We start from the raw sequence: 15713 nt of genomic DNA on the forward strand, positions 1-15713 counted from the left end.
CACCTCCCGGTGTGAGTGTGCGTTGTTCACTTCTTCTCTGCACACCACAAAGGCTCTGCTCCATGGTGGGGAGGGCGCCAGAAGCCCTTGGCCCTGAAGGACCAGGTTCAGCTCTTCCTCCTACACAACCGGCCTTGGGGCGTGGGGGCTTCGCTGGTGCGTTGCCCTACGTCCCTCTCAGCGTGCCTGCTGCTGTGGTCTGTCACCTCCTTGCCAAGATTCCTCCTGACACGTGTCCGTGTGAACACTCCGTGGAGACCCGCGCACTGGTGGACTTCCTTCGGGAACGTCACAAAAGTCACAGAATTCCAAACGTTGCTGGTCGTTGCAGTCATCTCGGCCGGGAGATGAGAACTGGATGGACTTTCGAGGCCATGTTCCTTCTCTGAGGGGGAGGTGTTTGCCAGGCCTCTGGGCTTGGGGACAGGTACCACCCCAAGGGACTTCCCAAGGCCTGCCATTTACTTCCCTCGGAGCATGCTAGCCACGCTCTATTCCCATTCTATCTGCATTTTATCGACTGATCTACCTGCTTCCTACCCATTCCTCCATCATTCACCTGTGTATCTGTCTCCCTGTGTGTCTACCCACCCACCCATCTATGGATCTGTCCATCTATCCATCCATCCCACTGCCCATCCATCCACCTCTCCCCTCCTCTCTCCATCCACCCACCAACTCATCAATGCATTTATCTACCTACCTACTTATTCATCTATGTATCACTTGTCTATTTATCTATCCATTCATCTCTCCATACACTATCTATCTATCTGTCTTTATACCTGCCTTCATCTACTTAGATATCCCACCACTTGTCTACACTTATTAATTTCTTGACCACAAATAACACAGGTATGGCTCACTCGTACCTTTTCTGGGATCGGATCCTTGGTTGTTCCCAGCAGGTGGTGATCAGGAAGAGAAACAGGGTCTGGAGCCCTGATGAGGAAGGACTTGTCTGCTTAGAGGACAGACTCCAGGGCCTGCCCAGTGGGCCACGTGAGTCGCAGAACCAGAAGCAGTGGGGGGAGGAACCCCCCCGTAGCCGAGGCAGAAGGGGGTCAGCAGGGGATTAGAAGGAGACTTCCGATCACGTCCATGCGTGTGTGGTCTTTTGCTCAACCTTCGTCACACCTTCTTACCCTTGAACAGTGACAGCCAAAATTTCAGGCGGGGCCGGCGGAATGAGTCAGCTCTATGCGTGAGCCAGGCTGGGCCCCCTGCCCTGCTCTGGGGAGGAGACTGAGCCATTCAAAACTCTCTGTGCCCCGCCGGTGACTCCGAGTATGAAATGTTAGCATTTAGGGAATCATTTCGTTGAATAATTTACAAAGAAAATGAAGTCAGTAGCCAGCCGTCTTTGCCTGCGGCAAGCAGAGCCACTGTCCCTTCCGTAGTCACCAATCAGTAACTGGCGCTTTTAACAGAATGGAAATCACCACCGTATTTTTACAGGGCTAATGAGGCGTCACGCGTTGCTTTATGTTTTTTAATATAAAAGGGGAGTATTTAGGAGAAATAGAACTACATGAAGCATCAGCTTCCCTTTCTATTCTGCAAGCAGCAAAGCGTCCCATTCTTTGGGAGCTCTGACTAATCAAACGCCGAAAACCATCTTCATGCACAGATTTAGCTGCTGAGAACGTTTGGATGGACTGGGAGAAGGTGGAGGGTAGGTGGCTACCTTGCACGTCGCACCAGGGCATTGTCTGCTGGTCGTAAGAGACTGAACTACTGATGCAGGCAGCTGGCCACATCAGCATGAGTGACAAATGTCAAACTCTATTATGTTTTCCAATGCCACCTTTCTGTGGCTTGCTGTTGGTGTTATAAGAAAATAACGATAATGATCTCTCGCCTCTTGGAAATGGATCCAAGCCGCCAGCCCCAAGGACTTGCCTTGCACATCAGATGTGTCCGAACTGGGGGCTTTGAAACAGGACAAAGTGATCTGTGCACAGGGCTGCCAGGCCCCCTGCGTCCCACAGAGCTGTGTGCAAAGGGGACGGGGTGACGACTGGACGGATGAGCCCAGGACTGAGCATGAAACACACTGTGGAGAATCAGCGTCACGGTGCCATGTCAGCTGCACCCACAGCCACGCCTCCCTGCTGTGGGTGTCCCTGTCCCCTCCCCTCTCTCATAGGTGCCACCCCTGTGTCTGCTCCTCACGGGGACCCTGCGTGGGCTCCTGCCTGAGTCAGCGCTTCCCCAGTAGCTGTTCTTATTAATCGCTAATACACCTCTCACTTTGAAAGCCTTTCATTTTTAGGTAAACAAGTCCTGATGTCCTCAGGGGTGACCTTAGCAGGCCATGTCCACGGCAGGTGACCAAGGCAGCTCCCTGCTGTGTGCTAAAGACAAGACGGGCTCCTTCTGATATTTTCACAGAAAAGAACTGAAAAAAAATATATACAAACCTCAGCTGAGGATGAGGCTCCCAGAAGCCAACCAAAGAAACCACCACAAAAAAAAAAATGATGTATTTTTGCTGACCCCCGATGTTCACACAGAATAGTGTTGACTGTAAATGGCCATTGAAATGCTTTGTAAAAACGCCAGGAAAACAGTGCAATAAATCTCCACTTTGGGGCATGTTTCCGTTGCCAGAGTTTTCTCTGGGGCAGCTCAGACGGCACCAGGCTGATGACGACAGAATCCTGAGCATTTCGCCCCCAGAACGCAGAGGGTGGATGCGCGTGGACCCCACGCAGACCCACGTGGTGTCTTTAGATTTGGGGGCCCATCTTCTGCGCAGCTTCAGAAAGCGGGGGACCGGCTGCCTGCCAAGCTCCCTGTGACCATGTACGTGAAGAAAACCCCTATCGTGGGTCCCCCGTGACTACTATTGCTTCCGGCGGCCGACCCTTTTCAATACCTTTCTGTCTAAACCAATGTCAGGACTGCCTGCAAGGAGCCCGGTTTATCCCTGAGTTGATCACTCCTCCGGCTTTGCTCTGAGGATGAGCGGGGGCGAACTAGCGGGTGCAACACAGGGCCCCCACCCTGCGCCATAGAAGGAGGGGTGGGGTGAGCTGACAGGACAGCCGGGGGGGCCTCCCCGCCTCCAGGGAGCATGCAGCCAGCACTGGGGGCTTTCTGGCAGCGTGGGACCCCCATGTCGCACACCTGCTAAGCCACCTGCTTGTGGACGAGGTGAGTTTACCAGTCATTTTCTGCTACGGAAAGGAGGAAGCTTCACCCAGTGCCCTGGGCTGATGGGGCTGATGTAAGGAGCAAAGCCCCCCGCACCGGCTGGTTGAAAACTAGAGGGACTTGTGTTCTCTCCGTGCTGGAGAGCAGCCGTCTGAGGTGCACCTGCCCCCCAGGCATGGAAAGGGAGGCATCAGCCATGCCTGCATGCTGCCCCTCTCTGCAGGGGACCACCCTTTCCACCTTCCTTCCTGCACTGCTGTCCTCTGAAACCGCGGACCAGGATGTCCCTGGGGACCCTGCTCAGGGTCACCGCTCGCCCTGCAAACCTGGACCTCCTCACACTCACTCACAGATGCACCGCCATCGCTGCGGCAGGCAGAAGCATCCCCTCTCCCTCTCCACCAGACCCGGAGCTCAGGGACGAGAAGGCACACATCAGAGCCAAAGCCGCCTGCGCCGGCAAGAACGCCACGCTTTCTCTCGGTGCCACGGATGGATGAACCGGGAGTGGCGTTTGCCCACAAGAAACGAGGCGCGTCCGGAAGTCTGCCCCTTGGCACCCGCCCGTGCGCCCTCAAGTTTCGCTTCCCCTCAGGGCCGCCTGGCCTGCAGCGCCCGAGTCTGTGCACTCTTCACGGGTGGTTTCCTGCTGTCCCTGAGCACATGGCCCATGTCAGGGACAGCCTGCGCCATGACAGGCTGCATAAGCACCCGGCCGGGCCTGCCCTGCAACGGGGAGACCAGGCGGAGCGTCCGGGAGTTTGCTATGCACAGCGGTGGCGGTGGCGGAGTAACACCTTCCTGGCTGCGGCACCTGTTTTTCACTCCTGGGACCCAGCCGACCTCCCACCTCCCACACACCCACCTCCTGCGTCTGAAACCTGGTTGCAGGGTTTGCTTCCGAGAGAAAGGGAATTATGACACCTGGCTTCCAGATCCGGTCTGCAAGGTGGTCGGTCCCTACGGAGAGGTACAAAGCCTCCTGGCCAGGTGCTCAGTGGGTTAGAGCGTCGACCTGATGCCCCAAGGTTGTGGGTTTGATGCCCGATCAGGCACATGCAAGAGTGAGCCAATAATGCATCAGTAAATCGAACAACGAATCGATGTTTCCTTCTCTCTCTAAAATATCAATGAAAAGTTTTTTTTTAAAGAGTCACCATGCTCCTTGTCAATAAACTTCAGTCACCAGTGCCACACTCTAAATGCCACTTTGTCACTCTAATTGTGAGCCTCCCTCAATCCCTCATCCCCACACTCCTTTCTGTTCCCCCCCTGAACTCGCCTCCTGAGGAATAAATCAGCCGTCCTCTCCGATCCTGAGGGGGCAACATGGCTTTCCCCCCAAGGCGAGGCTTGGTTTTGAGACGTCACAGTTGTTCATGGTCTCTACCATTTTTTCTGCAGTAAACACAGACAGTCTCATTGCCCTTGCCCAAGGGTGCTGGGGACCAGAGGCGGGCGTGGCGGTTGGGATTCTCTGAGAAAGAAGTCGTAGATCACCAAAAGTCTTGGAGGATCTCCCCAGGAGAACTTGAACGTTGCAAACTTCCTTTCGTGTCCAAAGGACCCCATACACCCTGGGCTCTGTTGCCTGTGGCCTGTTCGTCCCCCTGCAGGTGAGCACACAGGTGTGCCCGGTCTGTGACTTCCCCCGGCCAGGTGAGGTGGCGTAGGCAGCCGAGGATTCAGGCAGAAGTGAGGCCCAAGGTCCAGCTCTGGGAACATGGCTGTTACTCATGGTCTAAAGCAGGGGCTGCTGAGCATCCAAAAAAAAAGCACACTGAGCCCTGACCCGGTGGCTCCATGGGTTTGGCCTCAGCCTGCAAAGTGAAAGGTCACCAGTTCAATTCCCGGTCAGGGCGCATACCTGGGCTGCAGGTTCAATTCCCAGTTGGAGCACAAATGAGAAGCAGCCTGTCAGTGTTTGTCTCCCTCTCTTTCCCCTTCCCTTCCCCTTTCTCTACAAAGAAAATAAAACAAAAATAAAGGAGACCCACTGACCTGAATGTATGGCTTGGCTTTGCTCATGTAAGTCATGATGCAGAAAAGCCAAGATTACTCACAGAATCTTAGAAAAGACCCTTCACACCCACGCCAATGGCACCAATGGGCGAGTCGGTAAGGACAGCGCGGTCCCTGCATAGTACTCCAGAAAACGACTCAGCCTCGGAAGAGCCAGAACTCCTGCCATTCCTGCAAACACCCACAGACCTGCAAACCATGCAAAGCGAGACGAGCCAGGCAGAATTTAAGACAAATCCTGAACGACCTCCCTCACACGTGGGGGAGGAGAGAATGGCCATGTTAGTCAAAAGGCACAAAATGTCAGTCATCCAAGGTAGAGAAATTGTGGAGATGTGCTGTGGACGTACTTCCGAGAGGTAACGATACTGTGTGAAGGAGCAGGGCTAAGAAGGCAGGTCTTAAGAGTTCTCCCAAAAGAAACAAGGAAAGGAAGGAAGGAAGGACAGAAAATGAAAACCGTGGGAGGTGACTGATATGTTCATTAGCTTGCGCTCCTGTCAGGAGACACATCAAAACATCATGTTGTGTGTGCCTTCACTGTATATGACCCTTACTTGTCAACCACAGCTGAATAAAGCTGAAGGGGGGCAAAGGGAACCCCCAAACCAGTAGCGGCCTTCACTGTGATAAATGAGGAACCGGGCATCACCGTATGAGTAGAATGACATCCGGTCCCCAAGCACTGTGACGGACCCATTGTGAGGCCGACGCAGCAAAGTCAGGGACACAGGCCTGATCAGAGATCTGAATGGCTTGCACATGGCTTTACGGACACACCTGTGAATATGCAGGAATTGGCCCGTTTGTAAGTGTCCCAGCCAGTGGGCATTAGCATATTTGCAGCAACCCTGTGCCCACTGACCCATGAGTCCCCTCTCCCTCCCCCAGCCCCTGATAACTGCTGACCCCTCTCCGCCCCTGTGGATTGGCCTGTTCTGGACATTTCACACACATGGAATCCACACCGCAGGGCCGTGTGTGTGTGTGTGTGTGTGTGTGTGTGTGGCATCTCTCACGGGGCATCGTGTGCTCAAGGCCCCTCCACGCTGCAGCCTGAGTCAGAGCCTCACTCCTGTTCCTGGCTGCGTAATATTCCACTGCACACCTGAACCCCCTTCTGTGTATCCATCCATCAACCCCAGACATGTGCTCTGCTGCACTGCATTTGGGGGCAAACAGATGTTTTCACGTCTGTCTAGTCTAACCCCTGGGAATGGACTTCCCGGGTCCTACGGTGGTGTCTGCTTAATCTTGGGAGGAAGCACCGCTTTGTCACGCATCTGCCCCCCCGTCATGTTGATCTAACCAGGCAGACCCGGCTCCCACTGGGACCTGAGGTCTTGGCTGTCCTTGGGGTCCCCAATCTGCGCCCCAGAGTCCCGTACGAATTTGGGTCACGCTCTGTTTCCAGGTGGCTGGGGAACTGGTCCATTTCACACCGCACACAGACAGAAATCACGCCCCCCCACGCCCTCCACCCACGAGGAGCGCCCTGTGAAGTCCTGGGGGTGTGGGTAGCAGCTCCCAGTGCAGGGAACGAGAACCTGAGCACCGTCCTCCCTGAAGGGACCCTCGGAGCCAGCGGGCCGTGCACCAGAATTTCTGCCACCTTCTCCTGGTACCGACCCATCAGCACCAGGACCTGGGTCTCCCTCCCTCTGCCCCTCTCCACCTCTTCCTGCCTCCCGGCCCCTCCAGGCCCTCTTTTCCCCCTTGAGAACCCGCCGTTTTCACCCCAAAGTCCGCCTGATCGTAGAAGCTTCACTGCAAACTATTCTGCAGAGAGCAACCTACAAAACCCACCTGAACGAGGTGGGCCAGAGGAGGACAGGTGGCCCCAGGGCACAGCATCCCTCCTGCGGGTTCACGGGTGAGCCCCCTGCCCCGCTGGGGCTTCTCACGGCCCCCCACCGAGGCCCCCGGTTGACGATGGAAGGCTGCCGGCCGGCAGCCGACGCGGGCCGCAGACGCGCCGGGTCGCCGGTAGGTGGCGCAGTCAGACAAGGGAATCCAGTGCAGCATCCTCACCCCAGGTTGCTGCCCCGCCCTCCCCAACGGAAACCCAGTCTGGGCGCTTCCTCAGGTAGGCACCTGGGTACCGACCCGCAGCAGCGCCTGCGCAGCAGACCTTGGTGCCCCCCCCGCCCCGCCCCCAGGAATCCCAGCCACGGTGGGGTCCACCCTGGGTTTCTGGGAGGCTGTGCGCAGCGGGCCCGGGGCAAAGAATTCAGATCGGACGCTGTGCGTCACGGAGACTGTGTTCAAAACCCCAGGTTGCAATCCTGAGTTTTCGGACGCCCGGCGTGGGCTCCCGATGGCAGCTCTGGACTTGCAGGGTTACGGGCTGGTTTCCAAAACCCCGCTTCTGTTTGGCCCCTACCTGACACCTTTTTGGAAACCGAGCATCATTCTTTACTAACAGGGAACCGCCTCCAACACGGTCTCCCCGAGGAATTCCGGGGTTCACACTGCCCCTTTGTCTGGCTGCTCCCAGAGCCCTCGTTGGAAAAGGGGGCCCCGCTGTGCCCCCCTCAAAGGGCTTTATGGGAAATGTTTTAACAGGGCACACAGCACCAAAGAGGAGTGGATTCATCCATCGTGCCTGCACCCCCAAATTCCACGGTCCCCCCTTTTCTCAAAGGGCAACACCTCCACCGGCCCTTCCAGGCAGACTCCTGACCACCTGGGGCCTCCTTTACCAGTGGACAGAATGTTTTCAAAGAACAGAAAATCGCTTCTTAGCAAAGCAGTGGACAAAAACCCCCAAGTTCCTCTTGGGTTCTCAGGGTTTTTTCTGTCCATAGAAGGACACTGGGTCCTTAGCTTGTCACACACGCGGGTCCCTTTCACTTCCCGTTCCCCGCCAGCTGGCCCTGGGGCTCCCACATGCCCCAGCCCCCATTCTTCCAGCTTTCCTGTGATTCCAGCATGCGGGAGGACCACCCGGAGGAACGAGACCCCTTGCAGACTGAGATGTGTCCTTTTGCCCCCAGGACTCGGAAGGAGACTGTCAATTTTCCCGTGTATGGGGACCCTTCAGCCAGGGCAACATCAGATGTGGGTGAAGTGTGTTCTTCACCCCCCCCATATCTCCCCAGACATGACCTTACACAGCAAGCATGGAAATTAGTACAGCTTCCACATTCTGTCCAGAGTATCCTACTAAATGTCACGGCTTATTATGGGCAGCTTATGACAGTTTTATTAGGAAGCATGACTTCTGAGACCCCGCCTGGCGTCCCCACCTCAACTGGGCGTTCTGGCGAATCGCCCAAATGCCTCTGCGTGTCCCAGGAACGTAGGCAGGTGGACCCACAAGTTTATTAAAGGCGAGCATTTAAAGAACCCTCCACGGCCAAACGCCGAGAACCAGATGTCAATTTAACTTCAAATCTTCATTAGAACGAATGCATGGCAAGCAGTTCTTTTCCCCCAGCGTTGCTGACGCCTGGATTCGCTTTCTGTGCGGAGCAAATGACAATGAGAACAAAATCGAAAAAAGAAAGACATGCCAGCCCAGGCTGAGTGGCTTGGGGCCGTTAGAACATCGTCCCCCAAACTGAAAGGTCGTGAGTTCAATCCCTGGTCAGGGCACATAGCTAGGCTCTGGGTTCGATCCTCAGTCAGGTTATGGACAAGAAGGCAACTGATCACTATTTCTCCCTCTCCCTCTCTCTGTCTACCTTCCTCTCTGAAAGCAATAAAAAAAAAGTCCTCAGGTAAGGGTTATAAAAAAAAAAAGAAACAAAGACTTACCAGGGTAGAAAATGTAGGAGATACACATGCTATCCTAAGGCTACCGCCACAGAAATAACCGTGGTTGTCCGTCCCTGTCTGAATGCATTCATCATTCTGAAGCCGACGTACAGAGGCCGCTGTCTGTTATTGTAAAAGTAAAATGTCCATTTCCCTGTACTTCCTATACATCTGGCGGTAGCTCACACTGGCTGGAATAAACGGGAAGAAAACTGCACTGCCGTCTGGAGGTGCCAGCCTGGACGAGCGCCGCTGTCTGCAAAACACCTTTCCCGACTCCGAAGGGACCGCAGGGACTCATTTCCTGGAAGGAGACGGTTATCTCCAGGGTTCAAAAGCCATTTCCCGGTGAACATATGCCTTTCCGAGAGGCGCAAGGGCTTGCCAGCCCCCCCCTCAAATAAGAGTCATGCCAGTCCTCGCATTTCAACTCGCAGACGAAACCAGAGTGTGAGCGTATTCAGAACCTGCACATAAAAGCGTAGCCGTTTTCTACCCGGCTGCCCTGAACCAGCTTGGATTTGAACAAGGAACAAAAAGGCACATCCCCCAGATAACAAAGCTCAGAGGCAAAATAAAAGTAAATAAAAATAAAACAAGCCAGGAACCTCTCCTGTGTATAACGCACATCACGTTTTTGGCCCAAACTTTCAGGGGGGAAAAACAATCTTTCATTCAATTTTTTTTTATTCATTGCTATTCAGAGACTTGGTTTTTTTGGTGTGCCATAAAGGAATTTTAGCATTGATCTTTCGACATCTTACGGTGCAAGGAATTTAATGGAACACGTAATTACAAAACACAAGAACACATACGAGGCATGTCAGGCATGACCCATGTATACACGTGAGTCCTTACTTGTCCCCCCAAAATTGGGGCAAACTACAGTATCTCTGAGCCTCGAGATTCCCTGACCATGCAAACATGTAGTTTCGGTTCATCAGGTTTTCCCCTGTCCTCATTTGCTTCATTTTTTTGCCCAAGTTGGCAGGTCTGCTTTTGCCTAAGTCAGCGCCTCGAGTCCACAGGGCCAAACAAGCTCCTCTTTACCAGCCTCGTGGTCAGGAAATCGACCCAGATGGAGAAGGAGCCCTCATTTCGGGGCCCCGACACTCAAACGCACTCAGAGACCCAGTGGGTGGCTGATACACCGAGTTGTAAGAATACAGACGTGAGTCCCGGAAGAGCAGACCCAGTCTTGGGAACCTCCGTGTGGGCTGACTCCCAGGGTTTCACTGCCCCGCCCTCCGCCGCTCTCCGGGGGACCACACGGGCAAGCTGCGTGTGGACCAAAATGTATCTTTTTCTGCCCCCAAAGTGGAGCAGAGGCAATTAGAATTGAATTACTCCAGGCAATTGAGTCCAGCCAGACACAGGCAGCATCCAAAAATCTTCTATATAAAACGCTGGACCCGTGCCAGCGCTCTCCAAGGACCCGGGACACATTTGGGAAAATGCGCGCGGTTCTTCAGCGCGCCAGCCTGCACGGACGTCGGGGCCGGCCTGGGGTGCGGGCCCATCTCCGGTCAGCCTGTGGCCCCGAAGAAATCTTGTCCCTTCTCGTCTCAGTCACGGAGAAGGGGAGGGCCTTCCTGGCCCTTGTCTGCCTGCCCCTCCAAGCCATGAGTCCCCCTCTCTGAGTGTCTAAATGCCACTGGAATCGCCCCGGGCAGCTTCGGTCAGTGGCAGGCATGTCCTTGGGTCAGGCGTGTGGGAGCACAATATGCCTTGTTTGCCATCCACCAGAACCGGAGCAAGTGAGCTGGCTGCCCAGCGTCTTCGAATTTCCGCTGCAGAGTGCGTCCCTCTTCCCAGGGCGCTGGCCACTCTCCCAGCCCTGGACAGAAGGTGGACCTCACAGGTGGACACCCTGGCCTGTGCCCCTCGCCGACGGACACACTTGCTGTGCACACACCGGAACCCACGTGATTGTTAGAGACCCTCACTGCAGCCTCTCGGCGGACCTTCAGACCTTCTGCCAAGACCTGGTTTGGAAGCCCAGTGCCGAAGCCACACAAGGAGGGCATGTCCATTTACCTGTGCCGACATTCTGACCTTCAAATGACCCTGCAGGGTCTGACCTGGGCCTTCGGGTTACGTGATGTCCAGAGGAGAAACACAAAGCCTTCGGTGCAGGGTACGCGAATTAAAAGGAGGAAGCCTTCATTCCTAGCTTGAGGGGCACTGGGAGACCCCACCCTGCCCAACACCCCCCACTCACAGACTCACCAACTTTGAAAGAGAGTTTTGCAGGCGGCTGGTGCGGTTTTGACTGAGGGAGCAGCCCTTTGCCATGTCCCCAGTCCCCAGGGGCGGCCAATTCACGGCAAGCGTGCCTTTCTGTAGGACCTGGCGGAGGAACTCACCGGTGGAAAAAACAATACACCAAACGAGGAAAATGAGGTGTGCGTCCCCAACCGCAGGGTCACACAGCGAGGGCGACCGTGGCGATGATTCCGCAGTCTGACATGAAAAGTGTGCACCCGGGGGGACCCTCCAGGTGAGCGGTGAGGTCTGGAGTGTAGGTAGGGAATGGGGGCCGGTCTGGGACAGGCGGTGAGTTTGAAGGCGTGGATGGAGGCCAAGGTTCGCAGTTCCCCCTTCTAACCACCCCAAGGCCCTCTGGGTGTTCAATCCCATCAAACACGCCCACAAGGTGTGGACAGGGGCCAACCGGAGGCGCCAAAGCCTCTGGAGACGGTGGTGTGAGCCCAGTGAAGGGAGCTCTAACTTCTTTCCTTCCAAACGCCCTCCATTCGGCCGGGAGGGAACGGGCTGCCCCCCCTCCCCCCAGCCCGCGTCTCCCTTCACACCTGGATGCTCCCTGGCCCTCCGAGCTCCATTAGGCTGCTCTGATAGAGTCCCCGGCAAGATCGAGTTTAATGGAGCAGCGCAGGTCGCTCTGTCTTTGCCCCTTCGCGCACCCTTGAGAATCGGGAGCTCCGTGTCTGCCTGAGTGTCCTTGGTGAGGCCGCCTCTCCCCCTGGGGACATGAGGAAGCCCCCGCAGGCCGCGTCCTGTGGGCTGGGCTGTGTCACCTCCCCTGACAAGCCTGTCCTTCACCCCCTGTTCTGAGTGTTCCTTTCCCAGACAGCAGACGCAGGTAACAGACGTCTCCACTCCTGCCCTCTCGGTTCCTGGGCACCCCTGGGGTGGGGTGGGGGTCCCTTCTGGCCTCACCGCCTGTCCACACGGGGCGTGTGGGGCTGGACTGCTGAGTCCTGCCTCCTGCGTGACCGGCCCAGGCCCCCACGGTCACGGCACCCACGCGGCACCCTGTGCCCTCGTTCAGCTGCCTTCCGAGAAGACGTCGTTTCCCACAGACAGGTCAGGCCCGCTGTGTGCCTGGCTCTGAAGGTCAAGGGTGCCGATGTCTGTCCGACAGCTCAGAAGCTCTCTGACACCTGCCTCTCCCTGCGGCCAGAGGCCCCAGGGACCAGGGACAGGGTCCCTGCCTCCATTTCTGCTGTTCCCACAGTGCACACAGGAGGACTTGTCGGAGGGAGGATCCGGGCGAGCTAGGCCCGAACCCCAGAACCCCAGAACCCCCAGGGCCCGTGGGTCTGTCTGTGCCTGGGTCAGAGTCCGGTTCCTGGTGCCAGTCCCCGTGCCCTGGTCCCCCAACAAACTCCGTCCTGGACAGTCTGCAGGCGGACCCGGCTTCCTTTCCCGGGAGCCTGGCGCTGGCGCTTGGGGCCTCCTTCCGCCTCCCTCGTCCTGCCGGTCACCCCACGAGCCCTCAGCTCTGCACAGAAGGAAGGCGCTTGGCCTGAGGAAAGTCTACAAAGCTTCCGGGGCTGCGGGATGCAAAATCCATCCGCTCATCCACAGGTCCCGGCCCGGAGGATGGGAGACACGTGTCTCGGGGGAGCATGGGCGGGCGTCCTTTCGGCTGGAAGGACCTATTCTAGAGGTCCACCGCCTCGGGTCCATTCGTCTCTGTGCCACAAAACGGGGAGCCCCGCTCCCCTTACGTAAGTCCTCATTGTGGGCACCCTGGGCCCGAAGCTCTCTTGCACCGCGTCCACCTCCAATTCCTCTCCTGCTACATGGATGCGCCGCACAAACCCTGCCCGGCTTCAGCTGCACCCAGGAAGGAGGAGGAAGGAGAAAGGGGCCGCCTGTCTCCACCAGCCCCGCTATTTCCCCCACCCCTTCTCCATCCATTCCCCTGTAATTACATCCAGCGCACCAGCCGCGGGGTGAGGGGTAGCGGCTCCGAAATCAGGGAGGAAAAGACAAGAGACTCCGGAGAGGAGGGGACCTGAAGGAGAGAGAGGGACAAGGGGGGCAACCAAGGTGGGGATGCGGTGAGGGGCCAGGGAGGGCGCACAGGCGGGAGGGGCGACGCGGAGCGGGGCGCAGGGGGGCGCAGGGGGCGTGGCGCAGCTTCTCCCACCCCGCCCCCCCGCGCGGTCTGCGGAGGGAACCCCCCTCCGCGTTCCGCAGCCCCTCCCGCGCTCGTCCCCGCGCCTCCCTCCCGCGCCCTGCGCCCCCCGCCGCCCGCGGACGGCTGCGCGCTGCTCCCCGCGGGGCCAGGCTTCCACCTGTCACCGCGCGCCCGCCGTCTCGCCGCAGCCGCCGCCACCGCCGCCGCCGCCACCGCCGCCGCCCAAGTTTGCGGGGACTTGCCGGGCGCGCCGCCTCCTCGCTGCCCGCCCGCGCCCGCGTCCTCGCCCATGGCCGCCGCCCCCGCCCGCCCGCCGCCCGCGCCCCCCGCGCCGCGCGCCCAGCCCCGCGGCCGCCGGGCCCGGTGAGCTCAGGCCGAGCGCCGGCGCCTGTCCCCGGCACGGAGCACTGCGGATGCCGCGCGGGGCCGGCGCGGGGCTCCGGGCGCGCTCGGGGGTCGTGAGCGCCGCGCCCCGTGCCCCCGCGCGCCCCCCGCCCTCCCGCGCGCCCCGCCGGGGCCATGCAGTCGCTCATCTCGCCGGTGACCAAGGCGATCCTGGTGGCCCTGTTCATCTTCGCCATCCTGCTCATCCTCTACGTGATCCTCTGGTACATCTGCCGCGATGTGGACTGCGACCACGGCATCTGAACGCCCAGGGCCCCGGGGCCCGCCGCGCTGAGGGCGCCCCCGCGCCGGGCATGGGGGCTGCGCCGCCCGCCCGCGCCCCCCGCCCCTGGCCCCGCTGCGCGCCCGCCGCCGCTGCCACCTGGCCTTGACCTTCAGGGACGGACGGGGGAGCGGGTGAGTGCACTCCTGCGGCCGCCCTGCGGGGCCACGGTGGGGAACTACAACTTCGCGGAGGGCGCGCGATCCGGGCGCCGGACCGTCCCCGGGGTGGGCGCTGCGCCCTGTATTCCCCACCGGGGCGCCGGAGGTGGAGAGCGGTGGCAGGTGGGTGTCGAGGGGGCCGGGAGCCGGCCTGCTGGGCCGCTGCCGAGCAGTCCCGCCAGGCGCCGTGGGTAGCAGGGCGCAAAGCGTTCCCGCCTTCGGTCGCCACCTGCGCGGTGGCCCCAGGCCGAGTGGGACCGAGCCCCGGGGTGCCCAGTGCTTACCGCGCGCTGCCCGGTCCCCAGATCTTTGCCCGCGAGCTGGGGGTGGGACCCTTCTCGCCGATGTTCCCCCTCCCGAAGCCCCACACCGGTGTACTAGGTGCGCGCGTTTGAGGGGACACAGGGGCACCCACCGCAAAGGGACTTGTCTGGCGAGCAGGAGAAAGGAGGTCTGAAGGCTCCTGCGCCCTGCTCCCCAGCCCAGGCGCCCCCCCAGGGATGCTAACCGTGGGAGAAGGGGGCTTTCTCTCAGGTTCCTTGACCCCCCTGCCCCACAAGAGACACACAGAGAGACAAGAATCCAGCTCTGCCGCCCTCCCACCCAGCGTGGCGGTTAAGTTTGTGAATAAAATCCGGGCAGCGAGGAAAAATGCCCTCCCCCGAACGTGTCTCCGAAAAGGAGCCTGTGCAGGAACCGCTGCCCAGTTGGGTGTCCGCCGTGACCACTGTCCTCCCAGCAGGCGGGGACCTGGGGGTCCCCTGCTGTGCCCCCCCCGGGGGAGTCCACATCTGATCATGCCTAGCCCTGCTTTGGGACAGCTCAGTCCTTGCATTTCTCTCTCTCTCTCTCTCTCTCTGTCTCTCTCTCTTGAGCTCTTTCGCCTCCAGCCACCGCAGGGTTAAGGAAGCTGGGGCATCAGAGCCTCCTGGGTGCTCCCCCCCCACACCCCGGAATAGTCGGTCACTCCAGGGGCTGATACTGTCTGATGCGGGGTGATTAGCTGTGGCGGGCGGGTGCGCGTGCGGTGCCTCTGCCGTGGCCATGCCGGGGCTGAGCCGGCCAGAGCTTCTGCAGTGTCTCAGGCACGTCTCCAGGATCTGGTGCGGGAGGAAGAGGGCCGGAGACACCGGAGACCCAGTCGGGAAGACGAGCAGCGCTGTCTGAGCGCGTAAAGACAGCTCCTTGGAGCCCCCCACCCTCCGACCCCCGTAGACCGGAAGGATATGTTTTCTGAGGGGACCGTGGGGAACTGGCCACGTACCTGCTGTCCCCAAACGGAATGGGCATCGCAGCCCACCCTGCCCTGCCAGGGCTACAAGGATCAGACTCTCCCAACTCATTCCTGCAAAACATCCCCCGTGACAAGAAGAACAGCCGGGTCTGTAGGTGTCCAAAGCCCGGCACTCCGAGGGGACAGGTGCAGTGAGCTCAGACAAGCGGGAGACAGGCCGTGCTGGTCACATTCTGAACCGTGCCTGCCTGCCACAGTGTCCCCACAGGGGAGAAAACAGTCCCCAGAGCTTCTCACATCTGCACTGTACACATAGCCCGG

This window comes from Artibeus jamaicensis, unplaced genomic scaffold (assembly GCF_021234435.1).
Source record: "Artibeus jamaicensis isolate MK-2021 breed Jamaican fruit bat unplaced genomic scaffold, CSHL_Jam_final contig_859, whole genome shotgun sequence".
Lineage (NCBI taxonomy): Eukaryota > Metazoa > Chordata > Mammalia > Chiroptera > Phyllostomidae > Artibeus > Artibeus jamaicensis.